Below are 19,431 nucleotides of genomic sequence, written 5' to 3'. Positions count from 1 at the left end.
GGCATTTTCTCTTTCCCATGATTGTTATAAAAAAGGAGGTATTTTGTCTCAGTTGTTGCCGTTAGACATCTTGAAACCTCATAGGAAGTCAGCCTGATAGTAAAGCTAACCTTTGAAGAATTGTAAAAAGATGGAGGCAATATCTTATTTGAACCATACCTGGAACCCACTTTCTCTCTGACTTTCTGTTATATGTGATTATAGATGTCTTCATTGTTTAATCTAATTCCAGTTGGCGTTTTTCTCACATGCAGTCAAAAGCAACCTAACAGATATAGGATAGGACTAATATTTCTTTCAGTTTCTTGGGAGGGCCTCTTGGGCTTAAGCCAATATCGTATCTAAACCCCAGTCACAGTGAATAAGTCAGGATTGAGGACATGACCAGGTTCAGCCAATCATAATTAAAGAGATTTGAATCTGAATATTGAAACTTCGGGCACGTGACTTTCTTTTTATTTTGAAGTGAATGTAAATAAGGATACACATCATCCTAGGCTCTACTGACAGCTATCTTGGCACTGTGATGGGACAACTTGCCTGTGGCATCCATGAGAACGTGCCTACAGATCTTCTGCTACAGGAACGTGAGTGACAGAGCACCTCAAGTGCTGCACTTTAAAATTCATTACCAGACTCGTGCCAAGGTCTTGCCTACCAAGTGCAGCTCCTTACCAAGTTAAGAGTTCTAAAATGAACTCCTAAGAGACACGGAATTTCTTTGCTTTTTGACTTCAGCTCAAGGACTCCTAGAAAGCTCACTGAGCTTTCCTTACACTGAACAGATGTCTATGACACTTCTACCTATTCTCTGTCTCTGTTTTTCTCTTTCTCTCTCTCTCTCTTTCTCTCTCTCCTTCACTGCACTGAGGTCTGATGGCTCTCCAGACACTCCCAGCTTCCTCCCTATTTCCATTCACATAATCACTTCCCCTAATAATATTCTTGCACATTTAATCACGTCTCAGAGTCAGCTTCTAAAAAATCTTGGCTCTGTCTGAACAGAACAGGCTCTATCTGTTCACAGTGAGCCAAGAAATTGAGAGAAAAAAGAAGCTGGAACTGGTTATATTGATTAAATCCTGGATAAATACTCCCCTACAGTTATAGCTACCCTTGGACTGTTGAGTTACATAAGCCAGTAAATTCCAAACTTTTTTCTTAAACTAAGTTAGATTGAGTTTTCTGTAAGTTGCAGATGAAAGCTTCCTAAATGATACAATTCTATCTCTAAACATGTATTTCCATGAGTTTTCATTGTGTGTGTGATCAACATCCTGATAGCAACTAGGTTTTTGTTTTTGTTTTGCAGTACGCGGGCCTCTCACTGTTGTGGCCTCTCCCGTTGCGGAGCACAGGCTCCGGACGCGCAGGCTCAGCAGCCATGGCTCACGGGCCCAGCCACTCCGCGGCATGTGGGATCCTCCCGGACCAGGGCACAAACCCGTGTCCCCTGCATCGGCAGGCGGACTCTCAACCACTGCGCCACCAGGGAAGCCCAGCAACTAGGTTTTGAATAGCAACCAGTCTTTACAGGTCCTGAAAGATCAGAAACAATCACATTTTTATTACTTATTTTTTTTAAATGTATTTATTTACTTATTTATTTTATTTTTGGCTGTGTTGGGTCTTTGCTGCTGTGTGCGGGCTTTCTCTAGTTGTGGCGAGTAGGGGCTACTCTGTTGCGGTGTGCGGGTTTTTCACTGCAGTGGCTTCTCTTGTTGTGGAGCATGGGCTCTAGGCTCGCGGGCTTCAGTAGTTGCAGCACGCAGGCTCAGTAGTTGTGGCTCACGGGCTCTAGAGCGCAGGCTCAGTAGTTGTGGTGCATGGGCTTAGTTGCTCCGTGGCATGTGGGATCTTCCCAGACCAGGGCTTGAACCCACGTCCCCTGCCTTGGCAAGCGGATTCTTAACCACTGCGCCACCAGGGAAGTCCCACAATCACATTTTTAAAAGAAATCTTTACACAGAAAAATAAAAGTGGCTTTACCTAAAATAATGCAAGAAAATGGACAAAACCCCTCTTCCTTTTAACAATTTAAGTCAGAGTCCAGAAGAGTCTGGGGTCTCATCCTTGCACAACTCACACAAGTAGAGGGCAGGACTGGTCAGAGACAGGTAGGGTGCTCCTCACTGAATTTTCCTAAGGTCACGAGTCAAACTGCAGGAGGTAAGAGATTTTCAGCATGCTTTTTTGTTTATTATATGATCAGGCATCAGGAGTTCATGAACTACGTTAGAAAAATGACAAAACCTCATATCACTGAATTCCTTAACTTAACATTGTCTATGTCTCAATGTTTAAGTAAGTTAATTAAAAATATGTGTACTGGCTTTTCAAAGTAGTCTTGCTAGGTGGCTAAATAATGTTTCCAATAAGGCTGCCATTTTTCAGAAGGGCTTTCGTGTTTACAAACTAAAGAACATGGAGCTTTGTTATGACTAGCCCGGAGTACGTGGAATCTGGAAACTAGATGGATGTCTTCCTTAGTCAAATAAAGAAAATTCTGTGCAATGACTCAGAGTCCCAAAACAGTATCTTGATCAAAATCAAAGAATGCTTCTGAGTATTTTTATTACATTTCTAAGGTCAAAAATAGTTTATTCTAGATAAATTTATTATAGGTAATTTATTTACTCTAGATAATCACTTTCTTTTGTAAAAAATTAATAAACAGAAGCCTCAATTAAATAGAGTTGGGAGACCAGAAAGGGCAGCTCTCACACCCTGAGATGATAGCAGAGCCCAACAGGAAGAAGAAAGACTCCTCTTCTTTCCTGGCAAGGACTCAGCCAATGAAAAGCCCTGGACTCTTTGTTCACTCTACCCTCCCAACTTCCTTTTCCCCTCTATAAAAGCGCTCTCTTTCCCTTGCTGTGTGGAGACTTGCACGTGGCTCACCATGGTCGCAGACCCTGAATTGCAATTCTCTGCTAATCTTGAGTAAACTCACCTTTGCTGGAGAAATAGCTGGCTATCTTTGCTTTTTCTTTTTTCTTTTCAGGTAAACAGTTTCACTTCCTACTCTCCAAGTTGATTCTTAAACTTAATCCTTTAGCCTTTGGATAATGCCAAGGTCTACTTTCTAAATAAATAGAGGACAGAATATATATGTGGCTTACACAAGGTCTTACTTGATTTGTAATAGATGTGAGACCAGAGTACAGACTTTCTGATTTCTATCCTAGAATTTGGTGTCTGGCAATACTCTCCTTTAGGATGCTATTGCAGAAAATCAAGGCCCCTATCAAAAATGGAATTACCTCTACAGAAACAGTCCTCTCTATGAAATTAATATTTCTCAGTTGGTGAATTCACTAGGTGGCCCTTTCAGATGTGTGAGATAATAGAAAATGTAAATTGGTCTTGGCCCCCCACTTCCTGGCACAGAGTTCCAAAAACCCTTGGGGTTTCCTAAATGATGAGAACAATAAAAAGTATGTTTTGTTACATTAATTAGGTAAGTTTTGAATCTCAGAATGGGAGCTGGTTGCTGGGAAACCAACCCTGTGATTAGAGGGTTGGAACTTTCAGTCCCACCCAGACCTTGGGGAGGGGAGAGAGGCTGGAGGTTGAATCAGTTGCCAAAGGCCAATGATTTAATCAATCGTGACCATGTAATGACGCCTCTATAAAAAACAAAAAGACAGGGTTTAGAGAGCTTCCAGACTGGTGAACATATGGAGGCGATGGGAGAGTGGGAGCCTGGAGAGGACACGGAAGCTCAGCATCTATGAGCCACTCTAGTAAATTAACCAAACCTGAAGAGGAGTCATTGGAACCTTCCACCTATGATTGACTGATCAGAAGCCCAGGTGACAACCTGGGTTTGCAACTGAAATCTGAATTGTGTGAGGGGTGGGGGATGGACAGTCTTGAGGGACTGAGCCATTAATCTGTAGAACCTGATGCTATCTCCAGGTAGACAGTGTCAGAATTGAGTTGAATTCTCAGATACCAGCAGGGTGTCCAAGAATTTCTTGTTGATGTGGGCAAAAACCTCCACACATTTGGTGACCAGAAGTGTCAGAAGTGAAATTTTCTGTGTAAAAGTAAAGAAGACGCACAGGAAAGAAACACACAGGAGATAGACTGAACTGAGGTCTTTCCCTCCAATAGGAAGGAAAGACTGGGTTTTTTCCTTTTTACGATGAGAAATTCAGAGGACAAAGGCTGGCTTGTGACATTCCTCTAGGTGGAAACAAGTTTTACCAATGACTTTTCTCCACCTCACTCTGTAGTAGGCAGAATTCTAAAATGACCCCCAAATGACACTTGTCCTTGAATGACTTTCTCTCCTTGAGTGTAGGCAGAACATGTGACTGTATTATGTGGCACAGTTGACGTTAAGATAGGGGAGATTATCTCAGTGGGCCTAACCAAACCGCATGAGCCCCTAAAAGCAGAGTGCTTTCTCTGGCTGGTTGCAGAAGAAGTCAGAAAGATTTGGAGGACAAGAAGGATGTGGCACAACTTTGCTGGCTTTAAAGATGGAGGGGGCTACCTCAAAAGGACCTAAGATCAGACTCTAGGAGCTGAGAGCAAACCCTGTCTGATAGTCCATTAAAAAAAAAAAGAGGGCTTCCCTGGTGGCACAGTGGTTGAGAGTCTGCCTGCCAATGCAGAGGACACGGGTTCGTGCCCCAGTCCGGGAAGATCCCACATGCCGCAGAGCGGCTGGGCCCGTGAGCCATGGCCGCTGAGCCTGTGCGTCCGGAGCCTGTGCTCCGCAACGGGAGAGGCCACAACAGTGAGAGGCCCGCATACCACAAAAAGAAAAAAAAAGAAAGAAAGAAAGAAAGGGAAAAAAACAGAAATCTCAGTTAAAGGCACAAAAAAGCTAAATTCTGCCAACAACCCGAATTAGTTCAGAAGTTAATCCTTCTTCAGATTCTCTAGATGAGAATGCAGTTTGGCCAACACCTTGATTTCAGCTTTACATGACACTAAGGAGAGAACCCAGTCAACCCAGTCAAGCCCACCTGAATGCTGACCTACAGAACTTAAGATATTTTAACATTTTGTGCAGTCAACAAAAATGTATTGTTTTAAGCCAGTAGTTTGCAGCAATTTTTCATGTAGCAGTAGAAAATTAATACACCCATTGTATCAGAGACACTGAATTTTAGAACCAAAAAAAAAAAGTATTCTGTGATGGAACACAAATAATTAATAGAGAATTTGAAGTTTAGAGAGGAAAAGTAGCTAATTAGAAGAAAGTTCAGACCCTACAGATCTGGAGAGTTTGCACCTTACCAAGTATTGCATTTTAATATTTGACAAAAATGTTAATATATATATGGAATGTTTATCTGTAAGAAAGTGCTTGAAGCACATTGCTAACATTCTCTAACATCTTCCACACAAGTATTCAATAAGTATTTTGTAGCCTTTGAATTCTTTTCTTTGGTTCTGATACTACCTATTTCATAGGAGCCTCCACTGATACAAAGAAATACCCAGATACCCTTATTAAGTCATAGTAATTCAGATTAACTTACAAGAGGCAAGCTCTTAAGTCTTGTCATTATAAGCCAAAATTATCTCTGTTGGACAGCCACTAATGAAAATAGAGTCCTATGAATTGAATTCCTTATTTTTGAAGTCTAGCTGTCATTTTCACTGGTTCATGGGGAAAAAAAATTCATTCAAAAAGGTAAAACTGTATCTTCATCCATTCATTCATCTAGATAATTCATTCAAGGGTTCATTTAACCCACAAGTATAGTATTAACTTAAGCTCCCACTATATGCCTGCCAGACTCCTTCTGATACCCCTCAGAACTAGAGGAGGCAACCCACATCTTTGCTTCTATAATCCTATAGCAGCTCTCCTTTACTTCTCAACCCATATCCTAAATATCTGTTTACGACTTATCTCACCTGTTGGGAGTACCTTGAGCATCTTGTTCATTGTGTATTTTATGGACCTAGCCCAGCTACAGGCACATTGTATTTATTTACTCAATAAATATTTGTTGAAAAAATAAATAGCAATTGCTGTGCTAGGTACAGGGAATATAAAAGAGTATTTCATTGCCTTTAAATAGTTCAGTCTCCAAGTACACATATTGACAAGAAGAACACTATTACAAGGTATGATAGTGTCTATGCAAGAACTAAGAACAGGGTATTTTGGGGGCATCTAAACAGTCTGAGAAATAATGATAAATTATGAGTAAAGGCTGGATAGGTAAAGGAAAAGGAAATAGGCATTCCAGGAAGAGGAGATAGCAGGAACAAATGTGGGCAAGAAGGACACAGCTGAGGCAATCTCAGAAATATAGGTGGTTCACTATGTCAGGATGGTAGAATGAGGGGGTCACAGTAAGGGGTGGAGCTGGATAGATATGTAGAAGACAAGTCATAAAGGTTATAGTAAGCAATGCTGAGGAGCTTGGACTTTGCTCTCCGGGTAATAGGAAGCCAATGAGGAATTCTAAACTGGATGCTCACGTCAGAATACAGTCTGGTGCACAGAGTGATAGACTGATCAAGCCACTGATGTTTGTGAATTCTGGCAAGAAAGAAGAAGGGCTATCCTGGCGGACAGACAATGATTACCAGGAGTCAGGGCCCAGGAAATATGCAGAGATCCAGGCCACCTGGGAGGTGAGACGTAGGCTTGGATTGGCTCTACCCACCTCTTGGACTAAGCTTCAAAGTCAAGACTCCTGCTTGGGAACATGAAAAGAAATATCCCAGTTTGTCAGAATGGGGCAAGAATTCAGACTCAAAAGAAGAAGCAATTACTCCTGATACCAGACCAGATGTTCAGAGGAAAATTTGTTTAGCTGCCCATAGATGAAGAGCAGAGAGTCAGACAGTCTAGTCCAAATAAGCCTTGTCCACATCTTGAGCTGACCTAACAGAGATGCAACAACTGAAGGACATTCAGAGTTGTATCTAGCCCTAAAAATAATCTTCCTTGGCATGTTTGAGAAGATTTAAGGGCTATAAATAAAGCTATATCTACAAGAAAAACATTTTTCATTTATCATAAGAGAAACACTTGAAACACTTTTTATTGTCACCTCAAAAAGAACCTGGAAGGAATGTGATAACAGAAAGAGAAAGTTTTAAAGTAAGGGAAGAAGATTAGGGATGTAGGGAAATGTTATTCTAGTGCATTGAACCTTAAAGAGTAGTCCATCAGCATAGAAGCATCACAATACTTGGAAGTATATTAGAAATATAGAAACTCAGGCCCACCCCAGACTCCCTGAATCAAAATCTCCATGTTAACCTGATAACCAGGTAATTCATTTATACATTAAAGTTTGAGAAGCACAGATTTATGGGATAGCTGACTAGATATGTTAGTATCCACAATATACAAAAAGGGCTCCAAGCCATGGCCGCTGAGCCTGCGCGTCTGGAGCCTGTGCTCCGCAACGGGAGAAGCCACAATAGTGAGAGGCCCGCGTACAGCAAAGAAAAAAAAAAGGGCTCCAAGACTCTGTGTGTGTGTGTGTGTGTGTGTGTGTGTGTGTGTGTGTGTGTGTGTGTGAAAGAGAGAGACAAAGATGGACATGTTGGTTATAAAGCTACCAGGAGGAAAGTCAGCGAGATGCTGATGCCAATGCTAAGCACCCATTTCATAGTTTTACTTATCAATTTGCACTGGCTCTTGATCATACCAAATCTTAGTCACATATTGATTCAAATACTTGATAGAGTAATAAGGGCACTATTTTTACAATCAGAAAACCTTGTTCCAAAGTTCATCCGTACAACTAACTAACTAGGTTAACTTTACCTTCAAGGCCTTCATTTAAACATTGGGTCTGTGTCCATCAGAGTTCACTGCAAAGAAACAGAACACCTCTATGTTTTCAAGTATGACTAGGCTTGTAGAAGACAGAATGAATGGCTCCAATTCTCCACACCTTAGTCATGACCTCATCATTAGCAGAGCGTATGCACTGCAAGTTTGTGCTTTTCTCCAGGGACTCCAGGAGTCATGGTACAGACCCTTAAGCAAACCTGAATAGAATACACAAACAAGTGATTAGCCCTGTCCTGAGCTAAAATTCAAAACATACCAAAGGGAAGCCTGTATGAACTTGTCACTATGTTTTATAGAAAATATGCATATCAGTGGTTTACACCTGGTATTGGTTATGTTACCTGAGTTTCTCTTATTGAGCTTGATCATGCAGCTTTGTTTTAGCTATATGACCAATGACGTGTAAAAGACCTTTCCTGCTCAGATGAGACTGGCTTCTTTGAAATCAAGGTATCTCACACATCTCTTGGTGGTTTATCATCCAAAGACCAAGCTTATCCTGGGTAACTTGATCCTCTCTACTCTGCATTTTTTCTCCTGCTTCACAATACCCTTCACCATTATTAAAGCCTTGCATGAATATATTCTGCAGAGTCTCGTAAGTGTTTTCAGTAATTTAACACCTGTGATTAACACCATTGGTATAATTTCTCCACAAGTATGCTCCACCAGTTTTTGGCTTTGAGCTTGGCCATGTAAGTTGCATTAGCCAGTGGTTTATAGACAAAAGTAACAAGGTACCAGTTCTGAGCCAAGGATTTAAGTGCCCTTTCATGTTTCTGTTTGCCCCCTTGTACTTCTGCTACTGCCATAGGAAGACTTCCCCTCCAGCTAGGTAGTTGCTGCCTCTTCCACATAGACCCAAGATTTAACAGATGTGCAGTGAAGTTGCCCAAGCCCAGCCCAGCCGGACAGACAGCTTGAAGCAGAACCACACTGCTTAGTCACACACAGATTAGGTCAGCCAACCATAAAAAGTGGCAGATTCATGAGAACACGGGATTGTTGTTTTAAGCCCCTGGACTTGGGGGTGGCCACATTAAGCAGTATTTGTGAAGAAACAGTTAACTGGTACAGGTCTGAATGTAGAAATTAAATGCTTACAAATATTTTGGAAGAACTGGGAAATCACTAAACCTTTAAGAAATGCTCAGAGAAGATGCAATCCAAACACTAGGAAACTGGTACAAATATCCAGATAACAGAAAACTTCAGGAAACCACTTCTCCACAGTGCCCCAACCAGGGAAATGGGGAGTTGTGTTGCTACATAAAATCCATGTCTGCTAAAACTTACTAGCGTCAGAGGAAAAATGACTGCTACCTCCCTTCTGCTTTCCATATCTTCTACTTTCAACTGGCACAACCCTTCTGACAAAGGAGTCAAGAACACATAGTTATTGGATTTTAGTCTTTACACCATAGCCACTAGAAGAGACTGGGGATAAATGTGGACAGCCTGTGTACATTTTCCAATAGAAGTGTTATAATTATCTTGTCTACAGTGTTCTTGTAAAAACTTAGTAAACAGTATATACAAACTGATTTTAATTTACAATGATGTAACTATGATAGGAGGTTCAAAAGAAAATAGCACCATTAAAAATGGAACCTACCTTCAAACTGATTTCCTCATTTCAACAAATAATGCTTCTAGTTTGGAAAGGCCTACTTAAGGGCATTCTGTTTGAGAGTGAAATCCTGAACAACTGTGGACTAAGCAATGAATTGACAAAAGGGAGTTAAATTGCTTATTTGGATAAAAAAAAAAACAGATTTGTAATTTGCTTCATGGGGGCTCAAGAAGGAAGTCTTGGTTGCTTGGGGATTTGGAGAAGAAAATGTGTGAGAAAAGTTGAGAGTGAGAAAAAAGACTGAAACTGAGTAAAGGAGTCCCAGTAATGGGGTAGCAGCCAGTGCTTAAAAAAGAAAACTGATTTTCTGGGAAGGAACTGAATAGCAAAATTCAGGATATTTGATATTGTTTTCATTTGTTTATTTTTTTAATATATATTTTTTTTTGCTTAAGTCCTTGCATTGTGTACAAACTTTCAGCAAAAGATGCTTACACAATAGCCCTGTGTCAGTGGTACTGTAAGTCATGAAGGTAAAGAGGCCACTTGAAGAACAAGGCAAAGTGGGACAGCAACCTAGAAAGGTGTCCATCATGACAGACAGGAATCAATAACTGAGTTAGGAAGAGAAAATTCAAGACAAGAAGTGATGGAAAACCACCAGGAAAAGATAAGTGCCATCTTTAGAATCTTGAAAAAAAAATAGACAAGGGGTTTGTGCTTTCCATTTTTATATGAAATGAAGTGTGACTTATGTCATTTAGACACTGAAAGACAGAGAGACATCAGAATACTGGAAGACTTAGGGACTACTGGACTACATAAACTAGTACTCTAAAAAGAGTATAGCAGAGCAGTCCCACCCCCTGCACCCAGAATGGAGCCCGTGTTTCTGCAGAGCTGGAATTCCTGGCTCAGGGTCTCTTCCCTCCGCCGTCACTGAACTACCCCGGCGCCCGATGGGAGGGGGGCCTTACTGAGACTGCCAGCTCTGGAGGTGACCCAGCAGCCAAAGCCGTGACAGTCCTGGGGACCACAGACCAGTAAGTCCCCTACATATGAACAAGTTCTGTTCCAAGTGTGCATTTGTCACAGTGAGTTAAGCAAAATGAGAAGACAGAAAAACACACAGCAGATGAAGGAGCAAGGCAAAAACCCACCAGACCTAACAAATGAAGAGGAAATAGGCAGTCTACCTGAAAAAGAATTCAGAATAATGATAGTAAAGACGATCCAAAATCTTGGAAGTAGAATAGAGAAAATACAAGAAACGTTTAACAAGGAACTCGAAGAACTAAAGAGCAAACAAACAGTGATGAACAACACAATAAATGAAATTTAAAATTCTCTAGAAGCGATCCATAGCAGAATAACTGAGGCAGAAGAACGGATAAGTGACCTGGAAGAAAATAGTGGAAATAACTACTGCAGAGCAGAATAAAGAAAAAAGAGTGAAAAGAATTGAGGACAGTCTCAGAGACCTCTAGGACAACATTAAACACACCAACATTTGGATAATAGGGGTCCCAGAAGAAGAGAAAAAGAAAGGGACTGAGAAAATATTAGAAGAGATTATAGTTGAAAATTTCCCTAATATGGGAAAGGAAATAGTTAATCAAGTCCAGGAGGCACAGAGAGTCCAATACAGGATGAATGCAAGGAGAAACACGCCAAGACACATATTAATCAAACTATCAAAAATTAAATACAAAGAACAAATATTAAAAGCAACACGGGAAAAACAACAAATAACACACAAGGGAACCCCATAAGGTTAACAGCTGATCTTTCAGCAGAAATTCTGCAAGTCAGAAGGGAGTGGCAAGAAAGTGATGAAGGAGAAAAACCTACAACCAAGATGACTCTACCCAGCAAGGATCTCATTCAGATTTGACAGAGAAATTAAAACCTTTACAGACAAGCAAAGGCTAAGAGAATTCAGCACCACCAAACCAGCTTTACAACAAATGCTAAAGGAACTTCTCTAGGCAGGAAACACAAAAGAAGGAAAACACCTACAATAACAAACCCAAAACAATTAAGAAAATAGTAATAGGAACATACATATCGATAATTATTTTAAATGTAAATGGATTAAATGCTCCAACCAAAAGACATAGATTGGCTGAATGGATACAAACACAAGACCCGTATATATGCTGTCTACAGGAGACCCACTTCAGACCTAGGGACACATACAGACTGAAAGTGAGGGGATGGAAAAAGTTATACCATGCAAATGGAAATCAAAAGAAAGCTGGAGTAGCAATTCTCATAGCAGACAAAATAGACTTTAAAATAAACACTATAACAAGAGACAAAGAAAGACACTAAATAATGATCAAGGGATCGATCCAAGAAGAAGATATAACAATTGTAAATATTTATGCACCCAACATAGGAGCACTTCAATACATAAGGCAAATGCTAACAACCATAAAAGGGGAAATTGACAGTAACATAATCATAGTAGGGGACTTTAACACCCCACTTCCATCAATGTACAGATCATCCAAAATGAAAATAAATAATGAAACACAAGCTTTAAATGATACATTAAACAACATGGACTTAATTGATATTTATAGGACATTCCACCCAAAAACAACAAAATACACATTCTTCTCAAGTGCTCATGGAACATTCTCCAGGATACATCATATCCTGGGTCACAAATCAAGCCTTGGTAAATTTAAGAAAATTGAAATCGTATCAAGTATCTTTTCTGACCATAACGCTATGAGACTAGATATCAATTACAGGAAAAAATGTATAAAAAATACAAACACATGGAGGCTAAACAATACATTACTTAATAACCAAGAGATCACTGAAGAAATCAATGAGGAAATCAAAAAATACCTGGAAACAAATGACAATGAAAACACGAGGACCCAAAACCTTTGGGATGCAGCAAAAGCAGTTCTAAGAGGGAAGTTTACAACAATACAGTCCTACCTTAAGAAACAAGAGACACCTCAAATAAACAACCTAACCTTATACCTACAGCAATTAGAGAAAGAAGAACAAAAAAACCCCAAAGTTAGCAGAACGAAAGAAAACGTAAAGATCAGATCAGAAATAAATGAAAAAGAAATGAAGGAAATGATAGCAAAGATCAATAAAACTAAAAGCTGGTTCTTTGAGAAGATAAACAAACTTGATAAACCATTAGCCAGACTCCTCAAGAGAAAAAGGGAGAAGACTCAAATCAACAGAATTAGAAATGAAAAAGGAGAAGTAACAAATGACACTGTAGAAATACAAAGGATCATGAGAGATTACTAAAAGCAACTCTATGCCAATAAAATGGACAACCTGGAAGAAATGGATGAATTCTTACAAATGCACAACCTTCAAAGACTGAACCAGGAAGAAATAGAAAATATGAACAGACCAATCACAAGCACTGAAATTGAAACTGTGATTAAAAATCTTCCAACAAACAAAAGCCCGGGACCAGATGGATTCACAGGTGAATTCTATCAAACATTTAGAGAAGAGCTAACACGTATCTTTCTCAAACTCTTCCAAAATATAGCAGAGGGAGGAACACTCCCAAACTCATTCTACGAGGCCACCATCACCCTGATACCAAAACCAAAGATGTCACAAAGAAAGAAAACTACAGGCCAATATTGCCGATGAACATAGGTGCAAAATGCCTCAACAAAATACTAGCAAACAGAATCCAACAGCACATTAAAAGGATCATACACCATGATCAAGTGGGGTTTATCCCAGAAATGCAAGGATTCTTCAATATACTCAAATCAATCAATGTGATACACCATATTAACAAATTGAAGGAGAAAAACCATATGATCATCTCAATAGATTCAGAGAAAGCTTTCGACAAAACTCAACACCCATTTATGATAAAAACCCTCCAAAAAGTGGGCACTGTGGGAACTTTCCTCAATATAATAAAGGCCATATATGACAAACCCACAGCCATCATCATCCTCAATGGTGAAAAACTGAAAACATTTCCACTAAGATCAGGAACAAGACAAGGTTGCCCACTCTCACGACTATTATTCAACAGAGTTTTGGAAGTTTTAGCCACAGCGATCAGAGAAGAAAAAGAAATAAAAGGAATCCAAATTGGAAGAGAAGAAGTAAAGTTGTCACTGTTTGCAGATGACATGATACTATACATAGAGATGCTAAAGATGCTACCAAAAAACTACTAGAGCTAATCAATGAATTTGGTGAAGTAGCAGGATACAAAATTAATGCACAAAAATCTCTAGCATTCCTATACACTAATGATGAAAAATCTGAAAGTGAAATTAAGAAAACATGCCCATTTACCATTGCAACAAAAAGAATAAAATATCTAGGAATAAACCTACCTAAGGACACAAAAGACCTGTATGCAGAAAAATATAAGACACTGATGAAACAAATTAAAGATGATACAAAGAGAGGGAGAGATATACCATGCTCTTGGATTGGAAGAATCAACATTGTGAAAATGACTCTACTACCCAAAGCAATCTACAGATTCAATGCTATCCCTATCAAACTACCACTGGCATTTTTCACAGAACTAGAACAAAAAATTTCACAATTTGTATGGAAACACAAAAGACCCTGAATATCCAAAGCAATCTTGAGAAAGAAAAATGGAGCTGGAGGAATCAGGCTCCTTGACTTCAGACTATACTACAAAGCTACAGTAATCAAGACAATATGGTGCTGGCAGAAAAACAGAAATATAGATCAGCAGAACAGGATAGAAAGCCCAGAGTTAAACCCACAAACATATGGTCACCTTTTCTTTGATAAAGGAGGCAAGAATATACAGTGGAGAAAAGACAGTCTCTTCAATAAGTGGTGCTGGGAAAACTGGACAGGTACATGTAAAAGTATGAGATTAGAACACTCCCTAACACCATACACAAAAATAAACTCAAAATGGATTAAAGACCTAAATGTAAGGCCAGACACTATCAAACTCTTAGAGGAAAACATAGGCAGAACACTCTATGACATAATCACAGCAAGATCCTTTTTGATCCACCTCCTAGAGAAATGGAAATAAAAACAAAAATAAACAAATGGGACCTAATGAAACTTCAAAGCTTTTGCACAGCAAAGGAAACCATAAACAAGATGAAAAGACAACCCTCAGAACGGGAGAAAATATTTGCAAATGAAGCAACTGACAAAGGATTAATCTCCAAAATTTACAAGCAGCTCATGCAGCTCAATATCAAAAAAACAAAAAACCCAATCCAAAAATGGGCAGAAAACCTAAATAGGCATTTCTCCAAAGAAGATATACAGATTGCCAACAAACACATGAAAGAATGCTCAACATCATTAATCATTAGAGAAATGCAAATCAAAACTACAATGAGATATCATCTCACACCAGTCGGAATGGCCATCATCACAAAATCTGCAAACAATAAATGTTGGAGAGGGTATGGAGAAAAAGGAACCCTCTTGCACTGTTGGTGTGAATGTAAATTGATACAGCCACTATGGAGAACAGTATGGAGGTTACTTAAAAAACTAAAAATAGGTCATAACCATATGACCCAGCAATCCCACTACTGGGCATATACCCTGAGAAAACCATAATTCAAAAAGAGTCATGTACCGAAATGTTCATTGCAGCACTATTTACAATAGCCAGAATATGGAAGCAACCTTAGTGTCCATCAACAGAGGAATGGATAAAGAAGATGTGGCACATATATACAATGGAAGTGTACTCATCCATAAAAAGAAAGGAAATTGAATTATTTGTACTGAGGTGGCTGGACCTAGAGTCTGTCATACAGAGTGAAGTAAGTCAGAAAGAGACAAACAAATACCATATGCTAACACATATATATGGAATCTAAGAACAACAACAAAAAAAAAGGTCATGAAGAACCAGGGACAAGACGGGAATAAAGACACAGACCTACTAGAGAATGGACTTGAGGATATGGGGAGGGGGAAGGGTAAGCTGTGACAATGTGAGAGAGTGGCATGGACATATATACACTACCAAACGTAAAACAGATAGCTAGTGGGAAGCAGCCGCATAGCACAGGGAGATCAGCTCTGTGCTTTGTGACCACCTAGAGGGGTGGGATAGGGAGGGTGGGAGGGAGGGAGATGCAAGAGGGATGAGATTTGGGAACATCTCATCATATGTATAACTGATTCACTCTGTTGTGGGGCAGAAACTAACACACCATTGTAAAGCAAATATACTCCAGTAAGGAAGTTATAACCCATAGACTAAAAATATATATTAAAAAAATTTAAAAATAAAAAGAGTATAAGTAATAAAAAAGGATAGATTCCAATAGGTCCGAAGTGCTGGAGTATGAGGCACAGACTATTTCTTATTTTTTGTTTCCTATTATTAAATTATATAAAAGGGTAATGGGCACATAATTAATATGCAAGTAATATTTATTTTATTGATGAGTTAGGCATGAAAAGTACCAGAGATATCAGATGATATTTTAAATTTGTCCCATGAGGCATCCTGGACTAATCTAAGAAGTAACATTACAGATCCCCTCTCTTTTAGATTATTGCCATAATTTTATCTCATTTGATATATTACTTTTTAAGTCCTAATTGCATTAAATAAGGCTTATACTGGAAAGATAGACCTTAAAAGGTTTCAGGTCTTGAACAACTAAACAAATGTGTCTTTGTATATGGAACAAGGGGAAGACGGAAGGGTATTTTTAGCCTTCATTAAAAAGCTAGGAAATATAGTCAGAGGGATGTGCTATTAAGAATACAGTATGTGAATTATGACCCCATATCTTTAGATAACACACTATAAAAGTCACAGCTCATTCAACCCAAAGTGAAAAGAATAATTCTTCATCCGAGTTCTTAATTTAAAAATGTCTTGTTTGCTCTTTCCTGAAAGAATGACTTCTTGGAAGTAGATAAAGCAGTTGGGTGACAGCTAATTTTTCTCTGGCTTCCACTCATTGGTATTAAAATTATATTTGGGTGTTGAGTGTACTTTGGGGTTCAAGAAATACTGGTAATAAATAAAAGGACAAAAAGCCAGTGTGCTCTCAAAACAGACAATAGGAGCTCAAAGGAGAAGGGACCTTTCTGGAGAGATCCTTGTCCCATTCCTAGTCATTTCAATCATTCCTTGCACCTCAGTTCCAAATAAGTGTTTTAATGTCATCTTTTTTCTGCAGAGGAGATGAAACTTTTCTTTGGTTAAACAAAGAAAAGGAAAGGAAAATGCTGTTTAGTCTTCATCTAACAGTTACCACACACTGATTTCTCATCTTAGACATCCTCATTGTCTTCTACTTATATTTCTGTTATTATCACCCCTTAAAGGCACAGATTTTTATTTTAAATCTTTTACCTCTTTGTCAGTGTTCTCTATACAGTAGGAACTCCAAAAATTTCTGTTGTTCAAGATGATGATCTTTGTTCTATTGTGTCATGGCTTCTTTCTGTCTTTTCCTACTCTCACCCTACTAGCCAAGAAAATCTCAAAATTTTCCACGTCTGACATCTTGAACTCCTCCGTTTCTCTTTTTTTTTTTTTAATATTTATTGGAGTATAATTGCTTTACAATGGTGTGTTAGTTTCTGCTTTATAACAAAGTGAATCAGTTATACATATACATACGTTCCCATATCTCTTCCCTCTTGCGTCTCCCTCCCACCCTCCCTATCCCACCCCTCTAGGTTGTCACAAAGCACCGAGCTGATCTCCCTGTGCTATGCAGCTGCTTCCCACCTTCGTTTCTCTTAATAGATCTTTATACATCTGTATTTTAAAAAGACACAATTCTATTTCAGTTCCATAGTTTGGTTTTATCAAAATATTCTAAAAAGTAAGTATATGATATAGTTTTCTTTGTAGTTGAAATCACATGTATTCATGGCAGAAGGAGTAAAAAATCAGTTCATTAACAGAGGGGTAGAAAAAAATGCTGAATGTATTCTTGTATTTTTTTCAAAGACTTTTTTTTTTTTCGGCGGTCTGCTATGTACTTATCTCAACCAATTTGGAAGGTAGTAATACCAAGTTCTTTACTGTAAATATCAGTGGCCTCTGGTGATATGAAGAAAGAGGAATCTGTGCATCTCCTTCCCCAATAATCTTTCTGCTGTATTATAGTGAAAGTAAGTGTCAGAGCAAAGTCTGACAAACTTATAAACATTTACTAGCCAGAAGACCCAAAACAGTCATACAACTTATCATTTCATGCTCAGATGCTAAGTAATGTCTATCCATATACACTCCAACAAGCCTACCACAGGAGATCCTTATTCTAAGGCACATAGAATAATACCTAACCATATCATCCAAATTCTTTTGGGACAAGAAACAAACAAAATGCAGTATACACACTACCGAATGAATCTCTGAGATCTACAACACTGCTCACCATAAGTGCTAGGCATCTAGGCTTAATGGACTCATATCTGGATCATGAAATGTGATGGCACCTACATCAGTGTTTTATAGGCAATCACGTATCTTGAACTTCAGTCATTTCACCAAAGGAAACTTTTTTCTAACATTGCTGATGCTAATTAGTGAATCCTTTGGAGTAGACTACTATACTATTTAAAGAACATATGCAAACACAATTGGAGTAAGAATTTCTAATCAAGGTCTTCCAAATGGTACTATCATACTATAGTTCATACAATAGAGAAAAGGTTACACATTAAAGTTAAAATACCCACTTACATCACACAATTCAAATGAAGTATTTTGAGGTAAATTACCACATAAACAATGTAATAGTCTAGAACCCCAATTTGATGTTGATCATCTTGAAGATAATAAGCATGTTTTCTATTTGTTCTGTATTCTGTCTGAGTTCAGCACCACGTTAATATATGAATGACAAACTATTACTGACTTAACATTTACTTAGGAATAGAATAACAATAAGGAAGAAGGAAGTGAAGAACAAGGATGTAAAACTTGGGCTGGGGAAAGATCTAGAGCCTCTCAAGGGGCCACAACAAAGCTTCTCATCGCAGCAATGTTTGTTCAAAAAAAGTTTCTCTTGGTAGTAAATATGGTCAAATGCCTCTCCTCTGGATTCTCTCTTATATCACTTTATGATTTTTTTTTTTTAAGATGTTGGGGGTAGGAGTTTATTTATTTATTTTTGGCTGTGTTGGGTCTTCGTTTCTGTGCGAGGGCTTTCTCTAGTTGTGGCAAGCGGGAGCTGCTCTTCATCGCGGTGCGCGGGCCTCTCACTATCGCGGCCTCTCCTGTTGCGGAGCACAGGCTCCAGATGCGCAGGCTCAGTAGTTGTGGCTCACGGGCCCAGCCGCTCCACGGCATGGGGGATCTTCCCAGACCAGGGCTCAAACCCGTGTCCCCTGCATTAGCAGGCAGATTCTCAACTACTGCGCCACCAGGGAACCCTTATGCTTATTTTTATGTTGCTTTATAATATGTGTTTTTTCAGCATTCACTGTTTTAAATAATTTTTGGAAATAAGGAATAAATGAATTTTAAAACTGATTTTGTGTGAGGTATACTACAGTCAGAAACTGTTCCTCCGGTTCCTCTAATCAAATCTTTGAGCTAGTTCACCTGCTGTTCTTCCTATGTAGAATGTCCTTCTTTTATGTTGGCAAACTGTGTACTTTTCTTCTTTCAGTTTCCATCCTCCATGAACATTTTACAAATTAACACTTCTCAAATATTTTGATTTTCTACTCTTGAATCCCAACACCATACTGCTATCTTCTATCTTCATTTAGCTGTCTTCTTCAGTAAATGATAAACCCCTCAAGGATGGTGCAAATTTGTTACTTTGGTTTTAAATTTCATCATAGCAACAATACATACTTGCAAAAACTGGTATTGAACAGCATTATCTAAAAGCAAGTTATTTGATTTTCTGGCTTTTTCACCAAAATATCTGAAAATCATCTTCACATATATTAAGGGTTAACACTATGCATACTGATTGAGTGATAATAATAACAGCTCACATAATTTTATATTTTACCATAAAAATAAAAGCAATAGTTTGACTTATTATCTTTGGATAAGCTAAAGCTTTTAAAGGTTAGATAATTTCCCTAAATC

Source organism: Orcinus orca, chromosome 7 (genome assembly GCF_937001465.1).
Source record: "Orcinus orca chromosome 7, mOrcOrc1.1, whole genome shotgun sequence".
NCBI lineage: Eukaryota > Metazoa > Chordata > Mammalia > Artiodactyla > Delphinidae > Orcinus > Orcinus orca.
The sequence above is the reverse complement of the archived record's forward strand: the minus strand, read 5'-3'. Positions refer to the sequence as shown.